Genomic DNA, 14,295 nt, shown 5'->3' on the forward strand with positions numbered 1-14,295 from the left:
ATATATTAAAAACAAAGAAGCCGCTGAGTGAGCATTTGAAATGCATTCATATACATGTCTATGGCCCAAGTGCTGGAAAATGGGAGTCAAAAAGATTGCCGTTTGATGGCTGGCATGGACATAATAGGCCAAAAGACTTTTCTTCAAGCTGTAAAAATTGTATTCACTATGATACAGGTTGGCCAAGTTTCACAAAAACAAAGTGGATTAGACAAGAGACAGCCTGAACTGAAATTATTAACATTTTACCCAAAGGCAATAAAAGCTCTCAGCCCCACCCTGGGGGTGTGAAAAGGTCCTCATCTCCCATATGATCTGCACCATCATGTTTTTTGACAGGTTAGAGAGGAAATATCACCTTCAGACAGAACACACAGCCAGCTTGTATTTCAAGGAACTTTTTACTGAATGTAAACTGATGTCAGACACTGTCTGCACATCTGGGAACAGCAATTTGCAAGGTTCCTCACTAGCATTCCCGTCTCCCCATTTGCACAGGCCCTGGTCTTAGGTAGTTCTGTGGCCTTGGTCTGCTCCCACCTGCAATGGACAATCTTGTCCCACAAAGTAAGAAAAGGACTGAGTGCAATTTAACAAAAAATTGTTCATGGGATGAGGGCATCATGGCTAGGCCAGCATTTATTACCCATCCCTAATTGCCAAGAGGGCAGTTAATAGTCAACAACATTGCTGTGGACCTGGAGTCACATGTAGGGCAGACCAGGTAAGGATGGCAGATTTCCTTCCCGAAAGGACATTAGCTTTCCCCAACAATTGATAATGATTTCATGCTCATCATTAGACACTTATTTCCAGTTTCTTTTTAACTGAACTCAAATTCCACCATCTGCCATAAGCAAGATCCAAACCCTAGTCCTCAGAACATTACCTGAGATCCTGCATTAACAGTCCAGCAGTGATACTACTAGGCCATCACCTCCCCCTGTTTTGCAAGGGGTACATCAGTACTGTACTGAGCACACATCGTTATACAGATCCTGAGCCATTCCCAGTCAGTGATTAAGCAGCACACACTGCCTTGGAACTATTGGAACATAATGTGGCTCTCAGTCATTCAGTACCCGTCATTAATACAGTGTTGGAGCTTGATCATTTATGTGCTATCCCTATGCACTATCATCATTAGATTGAGTGATGATGCCCAACGATTATCAAAATTGATGGTGCCATTTACCTTTGTGGAACATAGGAGAACATTCATCCTCTTCCTGCATTAGACCGAGTTCATTTGTTACGGGACATGGTCACTGATCTTTCCTATGTCCAGGACACTATGATGTCAAGGCTTCCTTCTGCTGGAGGACATTCTTTCATAGATTCCTGGTCCATGAGGTGAGATGTCATTAGAACAGTGACCAGATTTTGTTTGGTGTGAAGGTTGATGTCAGAGTGGGGGCAGTAGCTTGTGCAAGACTCCAGAGATGCTGAAGGCTTGCAGTTAGTGAAAGGTTGTCCAGGTGGCCTTTAAATAGGGTGCCTGGACTTTCAAACCTTGAAGGTCCTGGCAGGGGCAAGAACATCCTGCCTGCTCACCACATAAGATTTATCGGTCAACACGTGGCACAACGTGAATACGTATGTACAGAGTTGAAAACCTGCAGGATCGCATGAGGAAGCAGATTCCTATTCTGGGAAGATGTGTTAGTTAGTGGACAATCACTAACATGCCCAGTACCATCCTTAGAACCCATAATTGAAATTTTCATCTTGCAAATTTAATGGATAGTACTGCAGAAAGAAGTACAGATGGATCATCCTGTTGGTATTCCTGGCTGGATACCACTGTAAATGCTACAGCTTTATTTTTTCAGTCATGATGGGGATTGTCTACCATCACTAAGAACTAGGATTGTATTACTTTCATCTGATCTGTTGACTGTGGGATTGCTTTGATCTACTGCACATTGAATCTTCTATTTAAAATGCATGTAGCTGCATTTTAAGCTTCACCAGATTGGAACTTGGTTTTTAGGCACACATAGTGTCACTCCAAACAATTTCTCCAATATGTCTCATTGAACCAGAGTTGATCTCTGGCTGGATGGCACAGTAGAGTGAGAACAGGAGTAGGCTATTCATCCATCAAGTCTGCGCTCAATTCAAGATCATTTCTGATCATTTCCTCAATCTCATTTTCCTTCATTATCTCATGCAGTCACAACTGGCATGCCCCTTATCCTAAGATTTGTCCCCTAGAGTTACAGTGACCTGCAAGGAGAAACTCCCAATCCATATCCACACTTGCCCCACATTTGATCGATGTGGCATCAAGAAGTCCTCACAAAACTGGAGTAACTAAGAATCAAGGCAAATTCTCCATTGTTTGGAGTCATACCTGGCACATAGGAAGATGGTTGTTGTTGTTGGAGATCAGTCTTCTCAAGTCTAGGTCAACTCTGCAGGAGCTCCTCAGGGTAGTGTCCTGCACTCAACCATCTTCAGCTGCTTCATCTTCACCTTCACTCCATCATAAGCTACAAGAGCAGGCCAAAGGCTCAGAATACTGCAGTGAGTAACTCACCTCCTGACTCCCATCTACAAGGCACAAGTCAGGAGTTTGATGGAATGCTCCCCAATTTCCTGGATGGGTGCAGCTCCATCACCGTTCAAGAAGCTTGACACCATCCAGGACAAAGTAGCCCACTTGATTAGCAGCACATCCACAAGCATGCACTCCTTTCACCACTGATGCTCAGTCACAGTGGTGTGTGTACTACAACATACACTGCAGAAATTCACCAGAGACCCTTACACAATACGTTCCAAACCCACAACCACTTCCATCTAGGAGAAGAGAAGCAGATATATGGGAACACCACCATCTGCAAGATCACTTCCAAGCCACTCGCCATCCTGACCTGGAAATATATCACTGTTCCTTCACTGTCGCTGGATAAAGTTCCTGGAGTTCTCTCCTAATGGCATTGTGAGTCAACCATAGCAGGTGGACTGCAGCAGCTCAAGAAGGCAGCTCACCACCACCTTCTCAAGGATGACTAGGGATGGACAATAAATGCTGGCCTGCCAGCAATACCAACGTGGCATGAGAGCATTAATAAAAAAATTGTCATGTACTTTAAGAATTTTGTAAATCTTAAATAAGATATGTTTTTGAAATGCTGGAGAAGTTCCTCTGCCAGAGATGTGTTATTGCAATTGATGGCCTTCAAAGCCCCCTGAATGTTGTTTTGAACTGCTAAATCTGTTCTGAATTTATATCCTGTGTCATCACTGTACAGATGAGATTTTGACACTTCAAATACTGTGTAATGGACACTCTGGTCATGGATAGATGTACCTTGTTAAGGACAAGGTCAACCAGGTTTTATCATCTTGTTGGTTCTCTGCCACAGGCAGATATCTTCTGTTAGCTATCTTCTTCTGATCCTGGACAGCCTCAACTAAATATGCTGCCAGTAAGCCACTCTTAATAATAAGCATTGAAGACCTCTTACCCAATATACAATCTGTACTCTTGTTATACTCAGTGCTTCTTTTAACTGATGTTGAATGTGAAAGTGTGCTAACTCAACCGATACAGGGCTGAAGCTAGTAATTAACAGGCAGTTTCCCAGCCCTTATCTAAACTAACACCATAAAGTTGCCCCAGCATTGAGTTGCCCCATCACTTTCTTGTTTTGGAAACCATGATGTGGAGGTGTTGGTGTTGGACTGGGATGGACAAAGTTAAAAATCACACAACACCAGCTTATAGTCCAACAGGTTTATTTGGAAGCACTAGCTTTCGGAGCGCTGCTCTGCTAGTTACCTGACGGAGGAGCTGGGGTCCAAAAGCTTGTAATTTCAAATAAACTTGTTGGACTATAACCTGGTGTTGTGTGATTTTTAACTTGGTTTTGGAAAGTGACACTGCGCTGGATTACTATATTTCAGCTGGTATTGATAGAATAAGTCAAATGACATTTTTCTGTGTCATAAACTCTTAATGTTCTTAGGCTAATGATGTCTGGGCATGATATGAGAAGTGTCCTTGGAGATTTTAATGGAGGTGGTCTTCTATTGACTGCAACCAATACTTCCTGCTGCCACACGAAAGTAACCATCATAATCAAAGACTCGTCCCACTTTGGTTTTACTCTCTCCCATCCATTTCCGTTGGGCAGAAGACATAAAAGTTTGAATACAGGCACAAACAGATTCAAGAACTGTTTCTTCCTCACTGTTATCAGACCTTTGAATGGACCTCTCAAGTGTTAATTCTAATCTCTCTCTCCCTTCACCTTCTCTGCAGCTGTAACACTGCATTCTGCACTCTGTACTGCTACTCTGATGCACGTTGTATGGTACAATCTCCCTGTAGAGCACACAAAACAACACTTTTCACTGTATCTTGGTACACGTGACAACAATAAATCAAACTCAAACTCAATTTTCTGGGCACATCAAGCAAGCATGGCTGGCAGGAGACAATAATCATGCGAAGCTTGTCTTTTCAATGTATCACTAACAGGAAAGAGTGAGAAAGACGTATCATTGGACTGAGGAAGAATGTCTACATGGGAAATGATAAAGAGCAAGAAGGACAGAAATTGTTGGAAAAACTCAGCAGGTCTGGCAGCATCTGTGGAGAGAAATCAGAGTTACTATTTTGGGTCTAGTGACCTTTCTTCAGAACTGTTCTGACGTGCTGGAGTTTGAAGAAACAGTCTGAAGAAGGGGCACAAGATCCAAAATGTGAGCTCTGATTTGTCTTCACAGAGGCTGCCAGACCTGTTGAGATTAGCTAGAAATTTCTGTTTTTGTTTCTGATTTCCAATTCTGTCATTTTTTTTAATGGTAAAGAGCTCTCACTAAGAGCAAAGACACGTCTTTAATATGTATGCACCAAGTATTGAGTAAACAACACGTTGCTATGTCTGCAAAGTTGGCTTGCCTCTCACTTCTTTAACCTTCCTAAATACTTGAAGCTGCACTTTCAGTTCATTACTGCCAAAGGGATGGGCTCATTTTCAATCCAGTGTCTCTGGCATTCTCGCCCTAGAAATACTTCCATGATCTTCACTTCTTCTTTTGCATCAAGTGCAATACAGCTGACTCAATAAGGCGCTTCCCAAACCACCATATGTCAGTTAGTTCAGTTGGCTGGATGGCTGGCTTGTGATAGAGAATTCCTGTACCAGCTGAGGTTACCATGATGGGCGCTCACTTTTTTAAACCTCTCCCCTTACCTGAAGCATAGTAACCCTTAGGTTAACACCAGCACCAGTTATTGCTCTAATGAGATGAGCATCCCTTTACTTTTACGTTCTCCTGGTCAAGTGACATTTTCTCTGATCAAATAAGAAGGCTGTATACAACCATCAGTAGCAAACTAACAACTGTATAAAAAACTGGTGATGATATTTTAGAATGCCTGTCAATAATACAAACTGTCTTTTGCTGCCTGTTGACTGAAAGGTAAACCTATAACTTTATAGAATAATTTTTGAGTCTGACTCTGGAATATATCAATAACATTTGTACAGCTATTGTGTTCTGCTTTAGAATAAGGTCTAAGCCATGTCTCCTGACTGAGTCACTTGAAGCACTTATTGATGGAGCACTCTCTTCTCTGTTGCAACCAAGTCTAAGGAGCTCCACCAATTCAATGGATGCAAGTATCTCTGACAGATATCAACACCATACTTAGACTGGTTCTTCTTGTTTCCACTTACTGTAGCTTGCAGGACTGGAGCTAGAACATAATCCTTCTGCCTCATGGGCTGGGGCTGGTGATCACTCCTGGCAGTCATTTATAAGTCACAGAAACTCAATCCAGTATCCCAATCTTCACTGGCCAGGGCTATTTGGGGTGCAAGGCATCGAACCCTTCACGTTATCACTAAGAACATTCCCACAATGGCACAGGAACAATTTGAGGCAATGTGACATCCTCTAGAGTACCATCAAACTCAGCTTGGCTTCAACATTACTTTTAAGTATAACTTCAGTGTTATGTGTATCTACATTTCATAAAGGTTATCTGACCATTATCCCTCCTGAACAGTTCATCAGCTTACTACGAAGTATTGCTTAACCAAAAACTATAACAGCAAACCACGGAAAGTTCATTCAGCTAAATAATCCTCTTAATGCAGAAAAATGAAAAGCATTGCATTTATACAGTGCAATTCATGAACAACAGACGGCCAATGAAGCACTTTTGAAATGTGACCGCTGTTGTAACGAAGAAAACTGAGCAGCCAGTAAGTGTTCAGCAAACTTCAGAAGCAGAAACTCCTGCACTCTTCTTTACATCCACCTGAGCAAGCTGATGTGGCTCTCAGTTTAACTTTGTATCCAAAGGACAGCACCTCCAAAAGTGCAGTGCTCCCTCAGTACACACTGAATTGTCAGCCTTGGGTTTTTGTACTCAGGTCCTGGGGGGGGGGGGGGGGGGGGGGGGGTGGGGACTTGAATAGAATTTTGTGACACAAAGGTAAGAATGCTACTAATTGAGCCAAGTGATCTGCAAAATTTAGAACAAGGTAAAAAAACCCACATTTTTGTCCCTGCTTCTCACTTATGGCAGAGGACAAGATCTTTCCCAAGTTGTAGTAATAGGTTCTGAGGAAATAAAACACCCCTGTAGAGACTCCAGCAAAGCCAATACACATTCAGAAATACTGAGGCCAGAAACCGGCTAGGGTTCTGATGTGGCACCGCCATAGAAGCCGTTAACAATCTGTACATTTGCATAATAGTAAATATGTTGCCAGCTTAAAATATACATAGTTCAGAGTATTGGTTCACTGACAGTAGCTATGAACAGATTGTTAACTGCATCATATTTTACCTGAAAATACCAAGGCTTGATAGTTTGATAGCACATGTAACAAAAGCAATACCTAGCAAAATATACAAGATTTGGACATGAAAGATCTTGTTATGTATATTTGGTCCTTGTAAAATCTGTGCATAAACACAGAAGTAGGGACTGGAATGTGAAAGCTTAGAACAGTAGTGTTACGTAATTTGTCCCTTATTAATTCATAAATTGAAAAAAAATGTGTGGGACATTTTTGGCTACTCTGATTCTCCAAATGAAAGCAATTTCTGAGAGGTTGTTAGCTATTCATTTTTGTTGTAAAATAGAATGCTATAAAAGGTTTTGATTTGTTTCAGGATTAGCTCCAGCAAGAACAAATTCCAGAAAACTTGTTATCACTAAAATAGGATTCAGACAAAGGAATTCTGGAATAGATTGTAGTTTTCATGTTTGCTGCGCTGGTCTATATGCTCTGCCTATACTTGGAATTTCTGAAATGAAATGAAGGTTCATTGTACAGTTTCATCATGCATTTGTGTTCAGTGGTAAGCACTGCTGCATCACAGTGCCATGGACTCAGTCTCGATTCCAGCTTTGGGCGACTGTCTGTGTGGAGGTTACTCATTCTCCCCATGTTTGTGTGGGTTCCCTCCGGTACTCCAGTTTACTCCCACGGTCGAAAGATGTGCAGGTTAGGTGGATTGGCCATGTTAACAGTATGTAGTGTCAATCGTGTCCACCGCTGTGCTGGCTAGGTGTATTAGCCATGATAAATATGAGGAAATGAGTTAGGGTGGCAGGCTGGGTCTGGGTGGGATATTTTTCAGAGGGTCAGTGCAGACCAAATGAGGCAAATGGCCTTTTCCACACCGTAGGGGTTCTAAGTACAAAATTGTAGAATTCTTTACCTGTCTTGGTCTTGCCTCCCTCCTATTACCAACAGTTTTCACTTGGCAAGATCTAATCACAAATATTTAATTATCTCTTCCTCATTCACCTTTTTGGCTCTGGTGATTATTTATTTTATGGGACTTAACCTTTTATCTAGCTTCACCAACTGAAGAACAAGACATATGGATAAAATAGTAGATTCAAACTCTAAATGCTGATTGTTTTCCAGAAGAAAGGAACCAAACTATGAAGAACAATTATTTAATTTGCCACAGCTAGAATAAACAATATATTTCATTAAATGCATTGACTGTCCAAAGTTCGATAACATTAAAGAGTACAGTTTTTGATCCAAGGTAAAGCTCTGTAGAACCTCGAACTTACAGTTAGGTTCTTTAACCACAAAATCATACCTTATCTACTGTTAAGTACAGTTACTGTTGTGTGGATTAGAGCAGATGGAATTTAGAGTCTTTGCAATTTTACACATTTTATGACTCCTTCGCTGCTAAAAAAAGTAACTGGTTAAATTGACTAAAAAGGCTAGGGAAAATATCTGCATTAAAGGACGGATGACCATGAACTTAACAGAAGCTAGTTTGTTAATACCAGTAGATGGTGCTAAAATGTATATTTTAAGAAAGCATTTCAAATATTTTTGAAATCTTGAGCTGTCACAGGAAGATAAATTGAGATGCATTAGCTAATTGCTGAGTGGAACAAACACAAATATATTAAAATCAGGGTGTTTTCTTTAAGATGGAATTACTATAGACTAATAGTATGAGTGATCTTATAATTTGGCATTGCAAATATTTTGCTTCCCACTCACATAGAAAGAAGGAAAGAAAATAATTGCATTTATATAGTGCCTTTCACAACCTCAGGTCATCCCAAAGTGCTTTGCAGACAATAAAATATTTATGAAGAGTTATGATGCAGGTATAATTTAAGGCAGATGCTGACCAGTTGAGTTGCTAAAGTATTATATAATTAATTTCTTTGTCTAGAAAGTCCTACTAAGGCATTTTAATTGAAAAGTAATTCTTTAGCATTACCTTTAACATTTCCAATGTTTGCCAATTATTGAGAAAAAAATTTAACAAGCTTGAACTAATGTATTTTTGCTGAGGTGGGTAAGTGAGCAAACTTTCCACGCATCTTGAGAATATGGCTCCAACTGAATGATAGGAGATGAGTTGCTATTTTAAATTAAAAACAAGGCTGGGGTTGGAAGCCTAAGATTTGCTACCTTAAAATACCAACATTGTGCCGGTGGCTTAAACAAGCAGAGATGATGACTTCCGTCCCTCAGAAGCAGGGTGTCCAACCTTGACTGCTGTCAAACAGTCTGACCAGCAGTTCCAACAGTGTCAGCGCACTGTTCTGGCCACTGAGGGTACTGCAAGCAGTCTCAAAAACAGGAGCACAATGGATCTTGAATTCTGATCTGGGAGTTATGGGTAGAGAGGGATCAGGCACTTTAAGGAGTGACCATTGCCCATTCCTTTGCCTGTCCAACTGTTGTTCTCTGGGCTCCATCTCTACCTATCATTTACTCCTCTCCTCCTGATCTTCAGCCTATATATATATCCCTTTTCTTAGCTACAGTCAGTTCTGAAGAAAGGTCATTGGACCTCAAATGTTAACTTTGCTTTCTCTCCATAGATGCTGCCAGACCTGCTGAGTTTCTCCAGCAATTCCTGTTTCTACTTTAGGGAGTGGCTGAGTTTTGGAGACTAGGAAAAAGTGGGATACTATTTTTGGGGCAGTGCCTCCTTCGAAAGGATTGCCCCCACTCCCTGCCCCACTTCAGATGATGACAAAGCAGTTGCCTGCCTAACCACATCAACTACATTATGGCAGCAAGTGTAACATTGGAGTTTATTGGCTTGTTAACGAACTCTGTTGACCATTATTTTCTATTTAAATGATGGGCAGGCGATTAAGTTTAGGGCTCACCCATCTACTGTGTTATAGAAAACGTGTATTTATTAGGTTCATGGCATGACAGTATCACGCTGAGCTTTACAGGAATCAGAAGATTTCATTTCAGGGTGGCTTCCTGATGCAACCCAGTCTCCAAGCAATTTGGTTGGCACTGGTGTCTGTTCAATGGACCATAGCATTTCCCTCCCCTCTCCACAGCGGCAATTAGATGATTATAATCAATTAAGTGCATGCTTTGTTGTAAATTGGTGATACTTTCATGATCCCCTGTCATAGCCATGATTTAGCAGCTGCACTTCACTTTTGACAATTGAAAAAGTCTTCTGAGAGTGTCTCCATGTTGTGATCCCCTCACCATCTCCCATCTCCATCAGCAGTACTCACCTTTCAGCCAGTCACTCAGTGCCTCCTGTGGTGTAATTGGCCTTCTCATCCATGGAATTTGCCTGGCATCCCTAATTGGAGAGGACTCCTAAGAAGGCCAAATGCAAATTTGCCAGCTCACAGAATGTGAAACTCAAACCAGTTTTGGGGTCTGGATTTAGAAATGTGCCTACCTGCTAAAGGTAACACTCCAAATATGGCAAGTGATCCAAATATTCAGCATCCTTTAAGATAAACCTTGTCAGTTAATTTCTTTTGAAGATACAATGCAGCACTGAACAACACTCACTAAATCAGGTTTGCTGGAACATTCATCCAGCTGATGGAAATTTGTGGCATTCCATAGAACTTACTGAACAAAACGAGACTATTTGGTCTAACTAGTCTGTGTTGCATAGGAAAGAATGGCATTAGATAAAAATGAGGTAGACCATATGGTTGTCATCTCCTATGTTGGTGTTTGAACCACATACCTGAAGAAGGGCTTATGCCCGAAACGTCGATTCTCCTGTTCCTTGGATGCTGCCTGACCTGCTGTGCTTTTCCAGCAACACATTTTCAGCTCTGATCTCCAGCATCTACAGTCCTCACTTTCTCCTCGTTTGAACCACATAAGCCATTTTTCTGCAGCTAATCTAATAGAGTATCCTTTCATTCTCTGCTCCCTCATGTACTCCCCTTCCTCTTAAAGGAATCTACTGTTATTTACCTGAATGATTCTAATTGATAATGGCTCTGTGCATGGGAAATCATGTCTCACTAACTTGACTGATTGTTTTGAAGAAGGTTGATGAGGGCAGAGTGGAGGATGTTGTCTATTTGGACTTCAGTAAGGTGTTTTATCAGGTTCTGTTGATAAACTGGTTAGCAAGGTTAGATCATAGGGAATCCAGGGAGAACTACCCATTTGGATACACTTCAGCTTCAGACTCAAAATATTAGCTTGCTCTCTCTCCATGGATGAGGTATGATGTCCAGCATTTCTTGTTTCTATTTGGATACAAAATTGGCTCAAAGATAGGACACAAAGGGTAATGGTGGAGGGTTGCTTTTTAGACTGGAGACCTGTGACCAGTGGTGTGCCACAAGGATCGGTGCTGGGTCTACTGCTTTTTGTCATTTACATAAATGATTTGGGTGTGAATATAGGAGGTACGGTTAGTAAGTTTGCAGATGACACCAAAATTAGTGGTGTAGTGGACAGTGAAGAAGGCACCTTAGAATACGCGGAACTCAATCAGTTGGGCAAATGGAGCGAGGAGCGGCAGGTGGAGCTTAATTTAGATAGATGTGAGGTTCTGCATTTTGGTAAGGCAAATCAGGGCAGGACTTATACACTTAATGGTAAGGTACTGGGGTAGGTTGCTGAATAAAGAGACCTTGGGGTGCAGTTTCATAGTTCTTTGAAAGTGGAGTTGCAGGTAGACAGGCTTGCGAAGAAAATGTTTGGAATGCTTGTCATTGGTCAGCACATTGAGAATAAGAGTTGGGAGGTCATGTTGCAGCTGTACAGGATATTGGTTAGGTCACCTGTGGAATACTGCGTTCAACTCTGGTTTCCCTGTGTTAGGAAAGATTTGAAAGGTTTCAGAAAAGATTTACAATAATGTTGTCAGAGTTGGAGGGTTTGAGCCATAAGAAGAGGCTGAATAGGCTGGGGCTGTTCTCCCTGGAGCATCAGAAGCTGAGGGGTGACCTTATAGAGGTTTATAAAATCATGAGGAGCATGGATAGGATGAACAACCAATGTCTTTTCCCTGGGGTCGGGGAGTCCAGAACTAGAGGGCATAGGTTTAAGGTGAGAGGGGAAGGATATAAAAGGGATTTAAGAGGCAATCTTTTCAAGCAGAGATCAGTGTGTTTATGGAATAAGCTGCCAGAGGAAGTGATGGAAACTGGTATAATTGCAACTTCATAATTTCTGGGAGTCCATGATAACATTGGACTGTCTCAATGATGGTGGTCTCAACATTGGCTTCAGTGTTTTATTATCAATAAAGTTGTGAAAATCAGGATCCTTTCCTTTTTGCCTGATTCCGTGCAGTCAGGTAACTTGCCGATATTCATTGTCCAGCCTTTGTGTGAAGAAAATATCCTGGCACCTTCCCCTGCCACCGCAGGAACTGCAAAACCTGCTCCCACACCTCCATCCAAGGCCCTAAAGGAGTCTTCCACATCCATCAAAATTTTACTTGCACATCCACTAATATTATTTATTGTATCCGTAGCTCCCGATGTGGTCTCCTCTACACTGGGGAGATTGGATGCCTCCTAGCAGAGTGCTTTAGAGAACATCTTCGGGACACCCGCACCAATCAGCCACACCGCCCTGTGGCCCAACATTTCAACTCCCCCTCCCACTCTGCCGAGGACATGGAGGTCCTGGACCTCCTTCACTGCCGCTCGCTCACCACCAGACGCCTGGAGGAAGAACGCTTCATCTTCCGCCTCGGAACATTTCAACCCCAGGGCTTCAACAGTTTCCTCATTTCCCCTTCCCCCACCTCACCCTAGTTCCAAACTTCTAGCTCAGCACTTCCCCATGACTTATCCTACCTGCCTATCTTCTTTTCCACCTATCCACTCCACCCCCTGACCTATCACCTTCATCCCCTCCCCCACTCACCTATTGTACTCTATGCTACATTCTCCCCACCCCCACCCTCCTCTAGCTTATCTCTCCACCCTTCAGGCTCTCTGGCTTTATTCCTGATGAAGGGCTTTTGTCCGAAACGTCGATTTTACTGCTCCTCGGATGCTGCCTGAACTGCTGTGCTCTTTCAGCACCACTAACCCGGAATTTGTGTGAAGAATGGCCACCAGCAGGAGCTCATAGAATTCTGTGCTGGGTCTTTGAAAGAGCCTTTCAATTAGTCCCAGTTGACAGCTTCTTCCTCACCATGTTTTTCTTTTTCAAATGTATGTCCACTGTCCTTTAAAAAGTTACGACTGCACCTGCTTCAAACAGCAGTAGATTCCACATCATCGCGAAATATTGTGTTAAAAATGTTTTCTTTATCTCCGCTGTTATGTTGTCAATTATCTTGAACCTATGCCCTTTGGTCATTAACTCTCCGGCTAGAGGAAACTGTTATTCCCTGTTTGCTCATTGATACCCTCATCAAGTTGAGCATCTCTATAAAACTTCCTCTGCTCTTAGGAGACCAATCGCATCTTTTATAGTCTCTCCATATAATTGAAGCTAATTAAGGAATCATTAACTATGTAAGATAAAGCTGAAATTAATAATTAAATTCACGGAGAAATTTGCCTGAAAGGGGATATCGGCTTGCATGAATGGGTTAAGTACTTATATGTAACTAATACCTTTATCATTATTTCATATAAAAAGACATTGTCTAACAGGGTGGCTTCAGGATGCACAGGAAACAAATTACTCCTGGCCATGTGATTTGATTCATTGTTACTTTTAGGAGCTAAAACAAAAGACCTTCATTATATTGGAATTAGACTGGAAAGGAAACACTGTAATCAGTTCATGCTAAAACATACCAGTATTACTCCAGTTGGGAAATTACCAGGCCTCTCAATTGTATATCGAGTAATGGATCTAAAATTTTGGAAGGGTACTATGGAAATTATAATTATTTAATTGGAGTTATTAAAAGTACAATAAACATGCACATTTCAGCTGCAACGGCTCCCCAAAATTTGGCCTTACCTGCATTCAATGCCTTGAGATAACAACCACGCATTCATTATTCCACTTTGTATTTTTGAAACGTAAAGATATATTTCATAATTTACAGAATTTTAACCTAATTTTTACATAATTTCCACTCTCATTGGCCTCCCATATCATTTCCAGATGGAATAGCTGGGGTTGTGATCTGTTTTTTACTATCTGCCAAAACTGGTTTAAGCTCTTGCCAATTCTCAGTTTTGATTTGATCGCTCGGAGGTGTGGAAACGTGGCTCCTGTGTGAGCACCATCGATTTTCATTTTTTAAATATGGAACATCCAATCATTCCTTGAGCTGCTGTACTATTAGTCAGGGTTAATTATGTGCATCTTCCTCCACTGTCTCTCCTTCAAATGCACTGCTCTCCACTGACTCCACTTCTACTAGCAATAGGCTGTCAGTTTGTCTCCAACCGTTTCTCCTTCTCGGCTCCAAGATTTCTTGCTTGGCCACCACCTACTCTCAGCCTATACACCAGCAATGACATCCTGCCTCTTTGATTTGTTAAATAGCACTGTACTATCTAAATATCTGAAGCCAAATTGTACACACGTTTCCCCCAGCTACCATCCAATT

The sequence above is a fragment of the Chiloscyllium punctatum genome, chromosome 25 (genome assembly GCF_047496795.1).
Source record: "Chiloscyllium punctatum isolate Juve2018m chromosome 25, sChiPun1.3, whole genome shotgun sequence".
NCBI lineage: Eukaryota > Metazoa > Chordata > Chondrichthyes > Orectolobiformes > Hemiscylliidae > Chiloscyllium > Chiloscyllium punctatum.